At 43.1% G+C, this 21,200-nt stretch overlaps 1 non-coding gene across 1 annotated transcript; it reads right to left on the bottom strand.

Moving 5' to 3' along the window:
* Positions 1-6,106: 6,106 nt before the first annotated feature.
* Positions 6,107-6,181, bottom strand: Trnat-ugu. The gene has a single exon. It is a non-coding gene; the product is annotated as a tRNA-Thr (tRNA).
* Positions 6,182-21,200: the final 15,019 nt, after the last annotated feature.

Raw genomic sequence — 21,200 nt, 5'->3', positions numbered from 1 at the left:
AGTGCCCAGCATCGCTCCCTTGAGCACACAACTCGAAAAACGTCGTCTCCACTCGACTCCCATGGTGTTCTGCAACTGCCTGCTTTCCCATTGGCTGAAGGAATCCCCAACAAAAACACATGATTTTTTACGTTCTAACGGCATGATATGACTCAACTTGACCACTTCCCTGGCTAAAGTAATATATTACAACATTATTTAAGTAAAGAAATGTTATGAACTTTCGGTCACACACTGACCATTCACAATAAATGTGAATAAAGGTCCATAAATAAATAAGATTCTTGAGCAAGTGTGCATACATTAAATGACAACACACTGCCGTTAAATATTATTTAAACAATTATTTAGGCCTGTTTCACAGAAGTATCCTTTTGTCCTGTTATCGAGGTTGGTGACAGCTAACACAAGCGGTTGACCACTTGCCAAATTACCATGATTTTGTGTTAGTAATTGTAATAAATAGTTAAATAAATATCCAGAAAAAATAGTAAGATACTCATTAAATAAATACACAAGTATGATAAGATATGAGGTATTCATGCTGCATTCATTTTCTGCATTATTTTTGAGAATACGATGTTCGGACGAACATTTGCATTGTGAAATGGTATAAAAAACGTAATAAACTCAGAAATAAAATTTATGCAGGTACATAGCTTTCAGGGATGATGACTATAGTGCAATGCTATCATCTGAGATCAAGTTTGTTGAAGTCTCGTGATTTCTTTCAACAGTTTTTAATTCAGAGGTTCATTGTGAAAATATTTAGTCACTGTAAAATATTAAATTCTGTAGGTTTAAATGTATTGAAAATATTGTTGTGTCCTTGGATGTACCTCATTTTTCTGAAATCACAAATGTATTCAGATTTGCTTTATTATTTGATGGTGAATTTTAAAGTGCCGTAAGAAGCCATCTTTGTGGATGCTTAGAAGTCCACCATTACTGACGCATTCCGAATTTTTCTAAGAGTGCGACCACTGTTCAGATTCACGTACCAGGATGTACACGCTTCCTGCCAAACCTTTGTACCAGCGCCTCTGATCGCCTGCAACGGTCGCTGAGGCTGGGCAGGCTGTGGCGCTTTGCCTGAGCCTGGCACGCCACCCCCTGAGACCTGGACCCGGTAGTGTTCAGCCGTACAAACATATTGACTTCATACCGATACTAGGCGACAGATTAACTCAGCTACATACATGTAGCGATACAGCACTGATCAGTGTCTATTCTCGCTATAGCGTAGTGTGCATTATGTTTTTGAAGCGATAACTAGGTTCCAGACAATGTGGGTCAGACGAGTGTGGAAAACCGTCAGAAAACCTCAGTAGCCGATGAACTGCGGCGAGTTTTGCCACGGTACCATTTAGCTGGCTCGGGAGCGTTACTGAGATGCTCAGTAAATTCCAATGACAGATAGTATATGAGAGGCATTGTGCATCCCGAGAGGCTTACTCCGAAAATTCCTAAGGAGTACTTTCTGCAGAGTTTTGCAAAATATTACTTCATCCCATAGACGTCTCGTGAATTGACAACAACGAGAAAATTCGATAAATTAAATTTAATACACAGGTATACCAACAATCATTCATCCTACATGTCACATACTACCGGAACTGGGAAAGGATGATCAGTTATTTGTACCCTCCCGCACACACCATCAGGTGGCTTGTGAAGTATAGATAAAGATACCATATAGCTATCACGAGTAGTATTACATCGGAATATGACCATAAAGTACCCAGCAAGCTTACTCGTATCTCACACAACCTAAATCATCCTCATAATGGAAAAAAGAAAATCTTTTCACTTTCAGTTCAAGTTACACTCTTATCAGCACACAGTTGTGGCAATGGAGTATGCAGTTTCACTTTCAGGCAGAAAAAGTTGTCAGTAAACCACAAGTAATGTATCTTACCATATAACATACTACAAAAAGGGCTATTAGCTTCAGTGAAAACAGGGAAAGATAGTTTGGGAGACTTTTTTGGCTCTTATGCAACACACGGTTGATATCAAAATAATACTAAAGGCTTGAGAAAAATGGAGGGATCCGCCAGCTCCTTTGTAGCTAACACAATCACAGGTTTTGCGACACTGTCTGGAGACGAGGAGTAAGAAATTCATTTGTCATTTGGCTCTATTGAGGTGCCGATGTGCTGAAAAGATATCTACATCTACATCCATACTCCGCAAGCCACCTGACGGTGTGTGGCGGAGGGTACCTTGAGTACCTCTATCGGTTCTCCCTTCTATTCCAGTCTCGTATTGTTCATGGAAAGAAGGATTGTGCCGTGCGGTTAAAGGCGCTGCTGTCTGGAACCGCAAGACCGCTACGGTCGAAGGTTCGAATCCTGCCTTGGGCATGGATGTTTGTGATGTCCTTAGCTTAGTTAGGTTTAACTAGTTCTAAGTTCTAGGGGACTAACGACCTCAGCAGTTGAGTCCCATAGTGCTCAGAGCCAAAGAAGGATTGTCGGTATGCCTCTGTGTGGGCTCTAATCTCTCTGACTTTATCCTCACGGTCTCTTCCCGAGATATACGTAGGAGGGCGCAATATACTGCTTGACTCCTCAGTGAAGGTATGTTCTCGAAACTTCAACAAAAGCCCGTACCGAGCTACTGAGCGTCTCTCCTGCAGAGTCTTCCACTGGAGTTTATCTATCATCTCCGTATCGCTTTCGCGATTGCTAAACGATCCTGTAACGAAGCGCGCTGCTTTGCGTTGGATCTTCTTTATCTCTTCTACCAACCCTATCAGGTACAGATCCCCCACTGCTGAGCAGTATTCAAGCAGTGGGCGAACAAACGTACTGTAACCTACTTCCTTTGTTTTCGGATTGCATTTCCTCAGTGAACTTCCGGTGTCATCCACAAGGTCATTTACGTATATTGTGAATAGCAACGGTCCTACGACACTCCCCTGCGGCACATTTGCAATCACTCTTACTTCGGAAGACTTCTCTCCATTGAGAATGACATGCTGCTTTCTGTTATCTAGGAACTCTTCAATCCAATCACACAGTTGGTCTGATATTTCATATTCTCTTACTTTGTTCATTAAACGACTGTGGGGAACTGTATCGAACGCCTTGCGGAAGTCAAGAAACACGGCATCTACCTGGAAACCCATGTCTATGGCCCTCTGAGTCTCGTGGACGAGTAGCGCGAGCTGGGTTTCACACGATCGTCTTTTTCGAAACCCATGCTGCTCCCTACAAAGTAGATTTCTAGTCTCCAGAAAAGTCATTATACTCGAACATAATATGTGTTCCAAAATGGTTGAGGTGTGGCATATCCAGTTTTTGCTCCTTTGTTAATGATCTTTCCTCTGAACTATCAGTTCATAACTTAGCTATTTTCAGGAAAGGAATTAGCACTACATGGGACTTGCTCTTCTTGAGAACCATTCAATGGTTTATCTGAGTGAAACGTTTAGCAATAACATAACAAACATCTTGGAAGTTTAGTGCAGAATCATTACTTACGACTTCCCGAAGCAATAGCGTATAGCAATAAAATTTGGGTAGTATGACTTACGTTTACTCATTTTTGGATTGTTATTTGGTGCGTCATTGGGGTTTTAATAATTGATTCTGTTGTTGTGTACGTACTATATGAAGAGTGTTGAGTGTGTCCGTTGCGTGACAGGGCTCATGGGTGAAACTTTTGGTTGGGATTAGTTTTGTTAGGGCACTGTAAAGTAGACATCGGTCTGCATAATTCCGCATGCACTAGCACTGCTAGATAATGGCATTGTACCGCACTAATGAAGCTCCGAGAAAGATCCTTCCCATCTATCTTCTCAAGCCTAAGGTAGCGCCGCAACTCCCAATGTTCAAGCCTTTTCGTAAAATATGACGATCAAGAGCCGGAGTTTACCCCACTATCCACTCCAGAATTTTCGTCATATGCTACAATCATACACTAAGTTCACTTCACTCACTGCTTCAGAATAGAGACGACAAAACTATTTCAGTATTTGCACAAAGCCACTTTATGCAGCGTGGACCGCAGCAAGATGTGCTGGGAGAGAGTCGGTGAGGTTCTGGAAGGTACCGACAGGGATGTGGAGTCATACTGACTCCAGTACCGCGGCCAGCTGTGCAACGTTTCTCAATTGAGGAAACATGGAGCGAACAATGCCATTGAGGTGGTGCCGCAGATTCTTCACTGGGTGTAAACCGGGACAGTTAAGTGGCCAGGGATATACGATAAACTCATTCTGGAGCTTTTCAGACCACGCAAGTACACTGCGAACTGTGTGACACGTTGCGTTGTCCTGCTGGTAGATGCCATCGTGGCAGGGAAAAACAAACTGCATACAAGGGTGAAGATGATCCCTAACGATGGATGCTCATTTTTGTTGATCCACTGTATCTTCCAGAATGACGAGATCGTCCACGGAAAGCTACGAAAACGTTCCTGCCGTACTGGTAGAAAATACGAAGAAATTCTGGTCGTATGTAACGTACACAAGCGGCAAGACGCAGTAAATACCTTCGCTGCGCAGTGCCGATGGCACTGTTACCGACGACTGTGCCGCTAAAGCGGAGTTATTGAACGCAGTTTTCCGATATTCCTTCACCAGGGAAGACGAATGGAATGTTCCAGAATTTGAAACACGAACAGCTGCTAGCATGAATTTCTTAGAAGTAGGTACCTTAGGGGTTGCGAAACAACTCAAATCGCTTGATACGGGCAAGTCTTCAGGTCCAACTTGTATATCGATTAGGTTCCTTTCAGATTACGCTGATACAATAGCTCCCTACTTAGCAATCATATAAAACCGCACGCTCACCGATAGATCTGTACCTACAGATTGGAAAATTGCGCAGGTCGCACCGTTGTTTAAGAAGGGTGGTAGGAGTAATCCATCGAACTACAGACCTGTATCATTGACGGCGGTCTGCAGTAGGGTTTTGGAGCATATACTGTATTCAAACGTTATGAATCACCTCGAAGGGAACGATCTATTGATGGGTAATCAGCATGGTTTCAGAAAACATCGTTCTTGTGCAACGCAGCTAGCTCTTTATTCGTACGAAGTAATGGCCGCTATCGACAGGGGATCTCAAGTTGATTCAGTATTTCTAGATTTCCGGAAAGCTTTTGACACCGTTCCTCACAAGCGACTTCTAATCAAGCTGCGGGCCTACGGGGTATCGTCTCAGTTGTGCGACTGGATTCGTGATTTCCTGTCAGGAAGGTCGCAGTTCGTAGTAATAGACGGCAAATCATCGAGTAAAACTGAAGTGATATTAGGTGTTCCCCAGGGAAGCGTCCTGGCACCTCTGCTGTTGCTGATCTATATAAATGACCTGGGTGACAATCTGAGCAGTTCTCTTAGGTTGTTCGCAGATGATGCTGTAATTTACCGACTAGTAAGGTCACCCAAAGACCAGTATCAGTGGCAAAGCGATTTAGAAAAGATTGCTGTATAGTGTGGCAGGTGGCAGTTGACGCCAAATAACGAAAAGTGTGAGGTGATCCACATGAGTTCCAAAAGAAATTCGTTGGAATTCGATTACTCGATAAATATATATGACGGTAGTATCGGTTCCCGAAAGAACAGTTACCGTGGATGACCATGCAGCTTTGCTAGAAATGAAATCATAATTAAATGGACACCCTAGCTGCAAACAGGTGTTCATGTACTTCATTGGGGACATGTTGAAAATGTGTGCCCCGACCGGGACTCCAACCTGGGACCTCCTGCTTACATGGCAGACGCTCTATCCATCTGAGCCACCGTGGGCACGGAAGATAGTGCGTCTGCAGGGACTTATCCCTTGCACATTCCCAACATGTCCAAACCACTACATTCGTAGTGCGCCTAATAGATGCTTGCCCATCATAGTCATTACTCGTGGCAGATTAATCTACCAAGTCCCGTACGAGTTCGGGCACAGCGTGTGGGTTCGAACAAGAAGGTCAATGGCCGGGCAGCCATATTTTAACTATATATGACGGTAGAATCTGTTCCCGAAAGAACAGTTACCGTGGATGACCATGCAGCTTTGCTAGAAATGAAATGATAATTAAATGGACACCCTAGCTGCAAACAGGTGTTGACGTACTTCATTGGGGACATGTTAAAAATGTGTGCCACGACCGGGACGCGAACCCGGGACCTCCTGCTTACATGGCAGACGCTCTATCCATCTGAGCCACCGTGGGCACAGAGGATAATGCGTCTGCAGGGACTTATCTTTCGGGAACATATACTACCGTCATATATAGTTAAAATATGGCTTCCCGGCCATTGACCTTCTTGTGCGAACGCACACGCTATGCCCGAACTCGTACGGGACTTGGTAGATTGATCTGCCACGAGTAATGAGTATGATGGGCAAACATCTATTAGGCGCACTACGAATGAACTGGTGTGGACATGTTGGGAATGTAGATCTCACGGGCAGCGTGCAAGGGATAAGTCCCTGCAGACGCATTATCCTCTGTGCCCACGGTGGCTCAGATGGATGGAAGTTCGCCGGCGGACGGCGTGGAGGTAGGACGTAGTGTGGTGTGCGCTGCGCCGTCTGTGCTTCCGCGTGGTAAGTCTTGCGCTTGCTGCGGCTTAAAACTCTGTTTATAGAACGCTTCGAGAAGTAATGAGTAGCATGCAGTGATGGCTCAACCAAGTCGAAAAGATACGTTGAAACTTACCTTTGATCCTCGATATGCCAGACCCAAGTCGTTTGAAGTAGAAAATTGGTTAGAAGAAGATGTGAAGCTCTCCTTTAATGATGTAATTGGGATCCACCTGTCGATTGTAACTTGTGTCGTGTTTGTTAAAATGCGTAGTTCCGAGTTGTGCGAGAAAATAGTTGAATCTACCGGAGGTGTCATGAAATTTAAGCACTCAGATGGAAACGTTGGTGAAGTCACCGTTGCACATGCTGGTTTTGGCATTCGCACAATTCGAATCTTCGAGTTACCTTTTGAGATTACAACAGACCAAATTAATGCTGTAATTTCACCCTTCGGGAAAGTGCTCAGCAACTTTGCCGAGAAATGGTCAAGCGCGCATAAATTCCCAGTACTAAATGGCGTACGTCAGCTTCGTGTAGAGTTACAAAAGCACATCCCGTCGTACATCAATGTCTGCGGATATAGAGGGATTGTAATTTATGACGACCAACCGCGAACCTGTGCCGCCTGTAACAAGCCTGGGCACGTTCGCGCAGAATGTATACAGCGGCGCGTTGCACAGCTGCCGGCCGGCGAGGCCGCCAGGCCACCGGCGATGACAACACTGCCAGGAACCTACGCCGCCGTGGCACGCGAACGGCCGACTGTCTCCTCAGCCCCTGAATCGTGTGCAAATACAAATTCTCCAAACACTGAAATTCCGATGGACGTCAGTGCCGTCATAGCTAACGACCTACAAGAGTCCCGCCAATCTACGGAAACAGTTGAAGTTCCACCGACACCGGCACCTGCAATTGTAAAGGCAGCAGATCCGCCGGAAGCTGAAGACCGACACACCTTGCAGGAAAGCGACACTAACGTGGATACTGAAGAAAGTCCGTCGAGAGGCAATTCTCCGAAGAAAAATAAGAAACGCCGGCTGGCGCGCAAAGGTGCAGAGGAGACAGCTCTCACACTCCGACAAAAAGCGAAGGAAATAGGTAGTACCTTACGCCAACAGATCTGTAGCAACACGAAAGCGACACCAGTTTCTGTGGAGCGTTCCCCTTCTGCGCTGGAAAAACGAGACGTCCAAGGAAAGCCAACAAAGAAAGCATCCAACGACCCTCAAGAAACGAGTCACTCTCATGAAGCTTCACTCGTCCCACCCACGACGACAACCTCCACCAGCTGGGCAGACGAAAGCGACCATAACAATGCCGACGCTGAAATGACAGAAGTTTCAGAAACTCAGACAGACTGTAAGCTAGCCCCACAGGTGGCTGATTTCTTCAACGACGACGTCTCCGCGAACGAACATTCTAAAGAACAAGGACACACCGCTGAAACATTTGCTACCGGAGAATATTATTAAGATGCGTTTTAAAGCTGACGTTTGCGAGACAAAACAGAAGAATGTTTTTTAAAGTTAGATCAAGTAGAATGAAGAATGTCTGACATACAAGCATACAAAATCGCGACAGTAAACCTTAATAAGATTCACAGTTCCTTTAAACTACAGAACTTAAAAGATTTTATATATGCTTCTGACAGTGACATTATACTTTTACAAGAAGTGACAGACATTGAGCTTGGTAACGTACCTGGCTTCAACGCCATTACAAACCCAGGGCATGGAGCGGAAATGGGCACGGCTCTGCTCACAAAGGAGGGCATAGTAGTCCAAGATGTAGTAAAACTACCAAACAGTAAAGGCATAGCGGCCACAATAAACAACATACGGCTCATTAACGTGTATGCCCCTTCAGGATCCAGTAACAGGCACCGCAGAACGGAGTTCTTTAAAGAAGAAATTGTCCCACTATTTGGAACTCGATATGATCACCTTATCCTAGGAGGAGATTTTAATTGTGTTTTGCATGCCAAAGACCAAACTCCCAATTTTAACAAGTGTACTGAACTGGAACGTATAGTTAATGACTTAAGACTAATAGACTCATGGGAACATATGCACGGTGCAGCCCCTGGCTTCACCCACGCCACAAGTCACTCGGCGAGCCGTCTCGACAGGATATATGTAACGCACAATTTGAAACACCTCATTTTGCAGTCCGAAGTATGGCCTACCGTTTTTTCAGATCATGCTGCATACATATGCACAATCAATCTGATAAAACAAGGGACATTCAGAGGTCGAGGCACATGGAAGCTCAATGTGTCACATCTGGAAGACCATGCTTGTCAGGAGGCATTTCACAAGGTATGGAGAGAGTGTGAAAGCAAATTTAGCTCGTACAACTCTGGCACTGACTGGTGGCTGAAACATGCCAAACCTAAAATACGGAGGTTTTTCATAAACTACTCCAAAGATAAAAACTTTTGGTACAAATCAACTATAGAATTTTACTTTCAGTGTCTAAGGGATTTGTACAAGTGCGATGCAACAGTTGTGGACAACTACGAAAGAATTAACAAAATTAAAGCAAAAATCTTAGTACTACGGCGTGAACAACTGGAAGGCTACCAAATAAGGTCGCGTGCCCAGAACTTAGCCCAGCACGAGGTCACTTCCATTTATCATGTCATTCGTGAAAGCAAAAGGGCGGCTCGCAAGATATTATCTGAAATAACAACTGATGATGGAAGGAAGCTGACGAAGCAAAGAGAGATTAAAGAGGCAATCGTACAGCATTTCGAATCCTTAATGTCTAGTCAGCCGGTTGACGAACAGTTTCAAGACGAGTTAATGATTAACCTCCAGGGCAAAGTATGCCACGGGGAAGCACAAACTCTCATCTCGGAAGTGACTGAAGAAGACGTCGAAGAAGCTATATATGGAAGCACGAAAAATAAGGCTCCAGGGGCAGATGGAATTCCGGCAGAATTTTATCGCAGATTCAGTGGCCTCGTAAAAGGCAAGTTTACTCTCATCTGCAACGAACTGCTAAACCCTGAGAATGACATCCCGAAGGAATTTCGTGAGGGACTCGTAGTGCTAGTGCCAAAAACTACCAATACGAAATCTGTAAGCGCTCTGAGGCCAATTACGCTTTTAAACAGCGATTACAAAATCTTTGGCCGCATCCTCGCTCGCAGGCTGAAAACCACAATGACCAGCGTCACTGGCCCTTATCAAACAAGTGTGGGCAAAGACAGAAGAATTCTCCAGACCCTCTGTGATTACAGGGACCTAATCTCAACGGCCGACGTCTGCAAAATAAAATGTGCACTCATCTCACTCGACTTTGACAAAGCCTTCGACAGAGTTAATCATAGTTTTCTCCTTCGCACCATGGGCGCAATGGGCTTCCCACCTCTATTCATTGCGGTAGTAAGAAATACAGTAACAAACAACTCAGCCAGATTTGTCATCAATGGACACATTAGCCGCCCGATTGCCGTCACCAGCTCCATTAGGCAAGGGTGTCCAATGTCAATGGCACTCTTCGCCATCGCCATCGAGCCCCTGCTTGCCTCCCTTATGAAACATCTACAAGGACTACAAATACATGGAGAAAAGATCGTGTGCAAGGCATACGCTGATGATGTTGGCTTCCTAGTCGTGAATGGCGCTGAAGTACAGAGCGCACTACGAATAGTAACAAAATATGAACAGGCATCTGGTGCAAAACTTAATAGAACAAAGTCGGGGATTTTCAACATCGGCCGTGGAATTGGGACGCAAACGCAGGATCTGTTACGCGAGCTTGTAACCATGAAATGTCTTGGCATAGATTTTAAAAGAAATATCAAGCACACTATTGCTGCGAATTATCGCAAATTACTTAACAGCATACGCGCCTCTGTACAAGCACATAGTATTAGGAAACTCGATGAACTTCAAAAAGTAACAGTGGCAAATGTATACATTACATCCAAAGTTAATTATGTAGCACAAGTTCTGCCACCACCTGCGACTTTGTTGAAAAGCATCGCATCTGCACTAGGACACTTTGTGAGCCGCGGACGTATTTTCAAAGTCAAATATGACATTCTGATGCTCCCTACGAAATGTGGTGGGTTAAATCTTACCGATGTCAGCAAAAAAGCGCAAGCCTTATACCTTGCTACCACATACAAACAATGGAAAGAGCCAAGTGGTACCCTTGCTGCACATTTGTTAAACGAAATAGCTCCTGCTGACGTCAGTGCACCTATAAATGTCCAACACATACCCAACGGACTATACCACTTGAAATACTTTTTCGTAGAATACAGCTATATACAGGCAAGGATTCCTGGAAAAGACATCATGAAAGTAAAAGAACTTTATAATAACTTGATGAAAGACAAACCCAGAAACGACGTAGAACAAAAGTATCCTTGTTATAACTGGGAAACAATATGGGAAAATATTCACTGCCGGAACTTACCAACGTATGTCAAATCGACCTGGTACTATGCTGTAAACAGAAAAATTACGACGAACTATAAACTTCACTCTATTCGATTGGCCGAGTCACCGCTGTGTCCATTATGTAAAATACCAGATACCGAAGAGCATAGATTGCTGTGTGACAGGGCAAAAGAAATATGGCTCTACATAAGACAAAAGATAGCGAGCATCAGCAGAACTACGCCCAATGCCGTTACGACTGCTGAATTTTTAAACCCTGACGGTATACCTTACCCTAAAACAAAACGAAATGCAATTAACTGGTTGAAAGGCCAAACGATGCATTACGTCCTAACAAAAGAATCAAGCAATAGGGAGGACTTCTGGGTATACCTTACAACTGAGCACCACAAGTTGATGTGTACTAAAAAATACAAAGAAAATTACGCAAACTTCTTAACTAAAACAATCCTGTAACCATTAGAAATGCGTAATTTACATTGCACATTCAAGCATTTCGTATATTAGACGAATGATTTTTGGTTAAAGTTTGTTCTTCACGTAGCAGGAGGAGGATTTCCAACAGAAAGTAGTCAGAGAAGATCATCAGTATAGACCAATTAAGCCTATGTGTATCTATTACTTTGGTTTCGGAGAAACACAGTGATGAAACTGGTTTATGCCATTTATTTAGTTTCTGTTTTTCTTTCCTTTTCTTTTCACAAGAAGACGCATTTATGTTAATTAAGTGTAAAATCAAGCAGAAGAAGCCTATTTTACTTCATTACCTTCTGAAAAAGGAAATTATACTTATCAGCAATAATGAGTTTGCTTCTTTCCGTTTTTCCACGCACGGAGAACGAAACCTACAGATGCAGTTACATTTCCACAACAATTATGAGACTGCCTTCTCAATGGAATTTACATTTATTTTTATTCAAGCCATGTTGCAAACAAAGGCAACAGAAGGGGCATACTTCGTTCGTCGTTCAGAAGAAGCGCGTTTCCACATCATCAAGTTACTTACATTCTTAAAGGCGGAGAAGCCGGGCCGAGAAGGCAACACTTGGCGAGCGTAAAGGATGGGTTGAAGGGGAGGAAGGAGACCCAAAAAAGAAAAAAAAAAAAAAAAAGAAAAAAAAAAAGATGGATAGAGCGTCTGCCATGTAAGCAGGAGGTCCCGGGTTCGAGTCCCGGTCGGGGCACACATTTTCAACATGTCCCCAATGAAGTACATCAACGCCTGTTTGCAGCTAGGGTGTCCATTTAATTATCATTTCACTAGATAAATAGTACAATTCTCAAGGCTGTCAGTTCAACTAAGTACCTGGGTGTTAAAATTACGAAAAACTTCAGTTGGAAAGACCACGTAGATAATATTGTGAGGAAGGCGAGCCAAACATTGCGTTTCATTGGCAGGACACTTAGAAGTTGCAACAAGTCCACTAAAGAGACAGCTTACACTACACTCGTTCGTCCGCTGTTAGAATATTGCTGCGAGGTGTGGGATCCTTACCAGGTGGGATTGACGGAGGACATCGAAAGGGTGCAAAAAAGGGCAGCTCGTTTTGTATTATCACGTAATAGGGGAGAGAGTGTGGCAGATATGATACGCGAGTTGGGATGGAAGTCATTAAAGCAAAGACGTATTTCGTCGCGGCGAGATCTATTTACGAAATTTCAGTCACCAACTTTCTCTTCCGAATGCGAAAATATTTTGTTGAGCCCAACCTACATAGGTAGGAATGATCATCAAAATAAAATAAGAGAAATCAGAGCTCGAACAGAAAGGTTTAGGTGTTCGTTTTTCCCGCTCGCTGTTCGGCAGTGGAATGGTAGAGAGATAGTATGAATGTGGTTCGATGAACCCTCTGCCAAGCACTTAAATGTGAATTGCGGAGTAATCATGTAGATGTAGATGCACTAGCCCAAGGCCACCCCTCCGATGACACATAAAACGTGATTCATCCGACAATGCCACTTGTCGCCACTCACTGGAGGTCCATTTGCGGTACTGGCTTGCAAATTCCATCCCTCGTCGCCGATGAACAGCAGTCAGAATGTGTAATAAAAGTATGTCATAGTACATATAATTATTCTACTTCTGTAATAGTAGTACTCAGATTTTACATGTAAATTTAACTTCAGTTTCATAAAGTGCATCTACCACTTTAAATAAAATTCTGCTTTAAAGTAGTCCTAGTTTTCCCACAAAAATTTTAATTCCAAAATTAGGATAGCAGAATGTGACTGCACTTCAGCATATTCTGTTAACAGCAGAGACATGTGTCGAGAATCTTAGTAAGACTAGAAGACTAGTTTAATCCCAGCAAAACAAATCTCCTTTTACTCACTCCAGAAAAATATAAAAGATACTATAAAATCTTCACTCATATTAAACTGCTCTCAATCATTTACAGGAGAATCCACAGAATCTGATGTTTCTAATTAGTATCACAACGAAAGTTTAAAAACCAAATGCCACTTGTGGCAACTGCAGATAAATTTTTAACAGTTGCATACCAATTGGGGGGGGGGGGGTGTCAGTAACGGACGCCAACGATGTTTTTAGGTTAAAACTCCTGTCGTGTTCAGTATTTTATTTAATAAATACATGAAATTTGTCATAATTATAATTGCTACAATCGACAATAAGAACAGCTTTTGCTTTACACTCATTGTTGAGTCATAGCGATTGTTATAAGCCGGCCCGGGTGGCCGAGCGGTTCTAGGCGCTACAGTCTGGAATGCGCGACCGCTACGGTCGCAGGTGCGAATCCTGCCTCGGGCATGGATGTGTGTGATGTCCTTAGCTTAGTTAAGTTTAAGTAGTTCTAAGTTCTAGGGGACTGATGACCTCAGAAGTTAAGTCCCATAGTGCTCAGAGCCATTTGAACCATTTTTTGATTGTTATAACTGAAGGTGTAGCTGGTCAACAATCACCACTCGCAGTCAACCGGTAAACAGTGTGGCGAGTGGAAGGTAATATCTTTGTGGCATTTGACACAATGTACAAGAAGATGAAATTGACCGATGACGAAATTAGAAATGTGCTTGAGAGTTCAGACTATGAATTTAGTGGTGAACCATCCGAAAGCTCAAGCAGTGAAACTGAATATTTAGTCATGGAAATTCCAGATCAAGTAGTTTCTGACAGCAGCGAGTTGGATGAAAGTGAGCAGGGTAAGTAACGATTTTTATTACTTTTGCAGGTATTTTGGAGTATATTAGGATGTGTGTCTGGGTAGAGTGCTTAGTTTCCTAGTGTTCGGTTCTGGTTTAATATTTTTATAGATATTCAACCAACAAGAAGACGACCCAGGCCGATAGCACAAATTAATGAACTTGAAAAAGACATGGTGGCCCCGTCAAGTATGATATGGAAGAGAAGCTCTTACGTAAATCAAAGGAGGAGGTCTGTTGCTAACGTAATGAGAACCCCGAAAGGAACTAAGCCAGGGATAAAACCTGATACACCAGGTTTAGCTTTTCCTATGTACTTCTATGATAACATCCTGGATAACATTTTGATGTCTACCAATCAAAAGCTTGGAAATCTTAGGGAATCATCCGAAGATATTTTCATAAAAAATTCGAAAGTGAAGAAATTGTGTCAGCAATTGGAATTCTATTGAACTGTGGAGTCCATAGACAGAACAAGGACAGTTTACGTGATACATTTAGTAAAGAAACCTTTCCGATGTTCCGAGCTTCATTTTCGGAGCATAGACTGAGGCTCTTACTGAAGTGCTTGCGTTTTGATGATGCTCTAACTCGTGCAGCTAGAAGACAGACCGACAAATTTGCTCCTATCAGGGATATATGGAACATGATAGTAAATTTCCTGAGTTTTATAATCCTAGTGAGTCAGTCACAGTGGATGAAGAACTTGTGACCTTCCATGGGCGATGCCCATTCAGGCTATATATTCCAACAAAACCAGGAAAATATGGAATAGAGGTGAACATGTTATGTGATTCAGATACGAAATACTGCTTCGCTGCGGATCCCGACGCTGGAAAACACGCTAATGAGAAGAGTCATAACAATGACCCTGAAATAGTTAGAACATTGAATGAAATGTCTAACTTGAAACAATCTGCAAGAAATGTTACCATGGACAGTAAGTTCACTACCGTTCCACTCGCATCTGATCTTTTGAAAAAGAAAATAACTACAGTTGGTACTAATCGAAGTGACAGACGCCATGTTCCTACAGAACTCCGTCCCGTTTCTCTAAAAGCTACACCGGGAACAATCGATTTGCCTTTAGTGATGATGCCACGTTTGTCAGTTACGTGCCTAAGAAAGGAAAGATTGTCACAGTATTGTCAACCCAACATCATGATATGAATGCGACGGAAGAGAAGAAAGACATCATCCTATTCTACAACTGTACAAAGTCAGGAGTGGATACATTCGATAAGTGTGTAAGAACGTACAGCTGCCGTCGAGCAAAGCGTCGATGGCCAATGGCGGTGTTTTTCAACTTGATTGACGTTGCAGCATACAATTCATATGTTGTATTTCAAGATACACATAAGGAATGAACAAATAATTACCCGACAAAAAGCTCTGGAAGAAAGAAGTACCTGAAAGATCTTACTCGTGAACTTTGTAACTTCAACATGAAAAGACGCGCTCAAAATGCTGTAGGTCTGCACTCAAAATACACTACAGCGTTATCAACTTTTGGGTATGAGTGCTATCAAAATCAAGGTGCTCTGAGCAGAGGAAACAACGTTACGGAGTCGCGACGGAAAGTAACATGTGCAGCTGTGCATAATCTGCCAAAGAAAGGACACTGTTAATTATGCGCCCGAAGCAAAGACCGTAAGTACATGAAATCTTGCACTTCTCGCAGGAAGTATATCTGCTCTGCACACATCAAGAAAGAAGAAGTAGTTCGTATTGTAAAGTGTTCTGAATGTGAATCTGAGTTATCCTTGTAATTGTGAAATTAATACAAATAAATGTAAAAAAACTATTAATTTTTTACTAAAAATGTCCCAGGAACCCTTTCCCACTAATAATAATCAACATTTTAATCTTCTACTCTGCCAAAATTGTGGAAATACATAAGTAATGTGATTTATCCTAGATAGAGAATGTGACCCCTCCCATTGGCGTTGGCCAGTGTAACATACAGAATTGGTATTTGACTGTTAACATACACTAAGCATGAAGATGGCAAAACACGCAATTATCATAATGTGTAAACACAGTATCACATTTAGCAAGCATGATGCATACATTAATAAGAATTTTATCACACTGTTCTGAGAGCAAGAAGTACGTAGCTTATAGCTCACACGAAGTATCATCCCTCAAGTAAGACTCATTAATGGAGAATGTACAGACAAAACCTCTCTATAGTATCCCAACACTGCTAGCAGTAGTAATTGACTGATCACTCCCACAGCTCGGCACTCGCAAGACATGCAGTTATTACGAAAATTTGTTGAACACTGACAGTATGAAACAATGAGTGAGTTGTACTGAAATTAACAACTAATCAGAATTTCACTGCAGAAGATCATGCCAGAGTAAGCCAAATTTGGAACTGGTTTACACTAACAGGAATTAACATTAAATGATAGAAACTGCAAGTAACTGCACATCACACATCAGAATCTACACTACTATACAAAGACAAGTCGTTGTTGAAAGCTGTTATCAATATCTCAAAAAGTACTTGCCCAATTTATTTAAAATTATCACACCATACTGCAATAAACATTCGAACGTACAAAGGCTACAAACTTTGTAAAAATATGTGGTATATAAGTGCAAGTACGATGTAATGTGACAACGTCATTCGTAGTAATCGTAAATAGTTCTTGGCTGATTTACTTCCTATTTTGATATGATACTCTAATAAAATACATATACTATATAAATTATCGAAGTTTCCAAGTTATCAACAAAAATCTCGGAACGACCTTGACCAATTTACTTCCAATTTTGACATAATACTTTAATATGCTCAACCAGTTTATGTACTTCTGTAAGATTTGTTGGCTGACAAGTCGCACGAGGCACTTCTAGTCCCATCACAGCCCAAACACGTCGTCGACTGGAGACAAGTCCGAAGATCGTGCTGACCCGGAAAGTCGCTACATACCTTGCAGAGCACGGTGAGGTTCACGGGAAATTTGCAGGTGAGCATCATCCCTTTGGAACAACACATCCCTTTCCTATGGCAAGAACTGCAAAAGAACGTATCTAACAACATTCTGCACGTACCGAGATGCTTGTTAGAGTCCCCTCCAGAAACGCCAGAGGTGAATGAGAGTTGAAGTTTATCGTATTCGAGACCATAAGGGCCGGGATGGGCCCAATGCGTCTTGGACGAATGCACTCTACAACACGGTGCTCACCAGGTCTATGTCATGTGCGGAAACGACCTTCACTTGTGTGCGGGCAGAATCTGCTCTCATCGCTGAAGACCAACAGCGCGCCATTCTATCTTCCAAGTGATCGTCTGACGGAACCAATGCCGGCCGGAGTGGCCGTGCTGTTCTAGGCGCTACAGTCTGGAACCGAGCAACTGCTACGGTCGCAGGTTCGAATCCTGCCTCGGGCATGGATGTGTGTGATGTCCTTAGGTTAGATGGGTTTAATTAGTTCTAAGTTCTAGGCGACTGATGATCTCAGAAGTTAAGTCGCATAATTCTCAGAGCCGTTTGAACCTTTTGAACGGCACCAATGGAGCCGTGCACGTAGATGCTGTGGCGTTAGTGAATGATGGGCTAGAGGTGTGCGTGCCCATAGTCCCACTACTGAGAACTGATTGGCAACAGTTCGTGTTGACACATGTGGATTCACGAGCCCTCTTATTTATGCTGTGTTAGCTGTACGATCTGTCACTGCTGCCCTCACAATATGACGATCCTGTCAGACATCTGTGCTGCGTGGACGTCCAGAACCTCGTCTACAGGTGAGAGAATGTTCACATGACCTCTGATACCAGCACCGTTGCACAACTGCTACAACACGTCCAACTTGTGTGGCAATTCTCCGAAACGACCATCCAACCTCTCGGAAGGCCACTACGCCCTTTCACACTCGCCCAGTGGGCTATCGGAAACACGAGTTTCCCTCCGTGGCAAGGTTGCCTGCTAGCTCCACACGTTCGTACCACACTAAACTTTCGGGCTGTGAGCATTCCCTATTAAACGGTAGACACAGATGGAGCTCTGATGGCTGTGACACTACGCTGTATGTTGTCGGACGACGTTGAAACCATTATCAGTACATCTACTTTACTCAGGTGGCAAATGCCGTCATCGGATCATAACCGACGTCGTCTTTCCTCCATGCATTGCTGCCTGTGGAGGCTACACTAAGTACTAAAGTTGGTGTTTCGGTATGGGTCGATTCCTAGTACCTCATATATACGAGGATTGGAACTCAAATAGTGGCAAACATTTATTCATAACCGATACAAAAGAGTTACATGTTTGCACCTGTCACTGTCCTTCAAAGTAGCTACCAGCGTTGCACAGAACCCGTCGCCAACGATGTGGAAGGCGTAGTATACCGTTAGCAGAGCTTGTTCTGCTGATGGTGTGAAAGGAGCGGTCTACTGCCTGTCGAATCTCTGGAACAGTTCTGAAGCGAATGCCACGAAGTGGTTCCTTCATCTTCGGAATCAAATCAAAGCCACAAGGACTTAACTCCTGGGAATATGGTGGATGGTACAGTACTTCCCAGTCCCATCGACCGAACAGAGCAGCCACAGCTAGCGCTGTATGCGCCCGCGCATTGTCGTGCAAAATGATGGGTGGGTTACGCAGAAAGTGTTGCCGCTTCTTTCGCAAAGCTGGCCGCAGGTTATGATCCAAAAACGAACAGTAATACTGTGCATTGACGGTGGCATTCGCTTCAGAACTGTTCTCGAGATTCGACAGGTAGTAGACCAGTCCATTCGCATCATAAAAAAAACAGGCTCTGCTAAAGGTATACTACGCCTTCCACATCACTGGCAACGGGTTCTGCATAACGCTGCTGACTACATTGAAGGACAGTTCAAATGGTTCAAATGGCTCTGAGCACATGGGACTTGACTTCTGAGGTCATCAGTCCCCTAGAACTTAGAACTACTTAAACCTAACTAACCTAACGACATAACACACACCCATGCCCGAGACAGGATTCGAACCTGCGACCGTAGCGGTCGCGCGGGTCCAGACTGTAGTGCCTAGAACCGCTCGGCCACCCCAGCCGGCTGAAAGACAGTAACAGGTGCAAACATGTAACTCTTTTGTATCGGTTGTGAATAAATAGTTGCCACTATTAAAGTTCCAACCCTTGTATATAACTGAAGGCGTCGACGTAGTTAGCGAAATCCTCGAATATTTCTTGACCGTTGTACTTCTTGAATCAAGACTAGAGTAACATTTGGACAGACACTGGTAACAAAAATTTCGAAAAGTTCTTGACCGATTTACTTCCAATTTCTACACGATTGTTGACAAATATCTCGAAAATTTCGTGACGGATGTACTTCAAATTTTTACACATGCTCTAATTAACATTCGGAAGGGCATAGGCAATATTTTTTGGAACAACAACGTACAGGACTTCTGTTAAAACAACTGTGAGGAAGAAAATACTGAGCTACTCTGTGCTATGAAAGGGTGTACGTGGTGTTTATTTTTCAGTTTCTTTTGAGTGCGATAACAGGGCATTTAAACCATTGGACAATTAGTTTCTCCCCTACGTATTCTTTCTCCTTACATATATAACTTTAAACAAAAATTGTATGCGCAACTATTTTGTTTCTTTCCTCGTAGCCGGTTATAAAAGAAAATAGGAAAGTTCTATTCATGGCTGTGGGCTTATGATTAGAATACTATTACGGAATGTGATCATTCGAAACTTGGTAGTCTTACTCATTTGCTGATTAAAACTATAGGAAATTCTATTGTTGAAGCTACTACCCTCACATAACCAGCAGCTCGACAGGCCTCTCATACCCCATATACCAATGATTAGAACCGATTTACCGAATTATTTCAAACGATTTCAGTTCTCAATCAACATTTCATAAGCTACAACAATACACAAGGTTCAACGTTCAGGGGATTGCTAAAGGGACATAGAGAGGGGAAGGAGGAGATGAGCAAAGATAGGACGGAAGAAAAGGTCGAGAAAGGTAGTGGGAGAAGGAGACGGATAGAGAGTGGGGGGGGGGGGGGCAATGGACAGAGAGAAGGAAGGAGGAGCAGGAGCCGCGGGGGATTAGCCGAGCGGTCTCAGGCGCTGCAGTCATGGACTGTGCGGCTGATCCCGGCGGAGGTTCGAGTCCTCCCTCAGGCATGGGTGTGTGTGTTTGTCCTTAGGAGAATTTAAGTAGTGTTTAAGCTTAGGGACTGATGACCTTAGCAGTTAAGTCCCACAAGATTTCACACACATTTGAACATTTTTTTTTGAGGAGGAGGAGATACAGAGAGCGGTGAGGAGGTAATCAGGACTTGCAGTATACCCAAATCCCATACATATTTAGCATCTGCAAATCATTGCAGTGTTCGTTAGTATTCAAAATGAACAAAATCCTGGCAAAGGGATAACAAATTTGCAAGTGGTGTGCACTGATAAGCAGATGATTTAACTTCTACCAAGTATGTCTACCTTGTCCTGGTAATGTCTTGCAGAAATCCAAAAACAGCCCAAACAACACATCTACTAAGAGAACCAGCCTAGATAAAAGAAAATAATTGTGTATGACGAGCACACCCTACATTTAATTCGCAACGGAAGCATTTCACGCATAATATAGTAACCTGGATAATGATGAATATGAAAAGCTTAATCACAAGATCAAAATAATTTTATAATGTGGTAATGAGGGACTTACAGTTGTTCACTTTACAACACGATGTGGACCCAGTATGGTAGTCATAATAGTCAAACAAGAATGACAGAATTATTTCAAGCAATACGACTTGAAGTCATTTGAATGATTTACAGCTTGAAATGTTTGAATGTGCATGGTTTAGCAACGGTGATTAAACACCTCTTGATAAGACTCTATGTGAAATAGCTTAAGAGACATTCTGTGGAACCAGTCAGAGCGGTACACCAAACAGCGTCCGTCGTCATAACAATACAACTTCATTGCTTCAAAAGTCGTCCCCCGGTGGCTGACTTAACAGAGCGACCGTACACATGAGACTACACATGAGAGTTGCAGTTTGGAATGTAGGCCTTAAAGACCACGCACACCTCGCAGTGTTTCTATCTCCCACCTGTCGTCTTATAAAGA

The sequence above is a fragment of the Schistocerca americana genome, chromosome X (assembly GCF_021461395.2).
Source record: "Schistocerca americana isolate TAMUIC-IGC-003095 chromosome X, iqSchAmer2.1, whole genome shotgun sequence".
Classification (NCBI taxonomy): domain Eukaryota; kingdom Metazoa; phylum Arthropoda; class Insecta; order Orthoptera; family Acrididae; genus Schistocerca; species Schistocerca americana.
The sequence above is the reverse complement of the archived record's forward strand: the minus strand, read 5'-3'. Positions and strand labels throughout refer to the sequence as shown.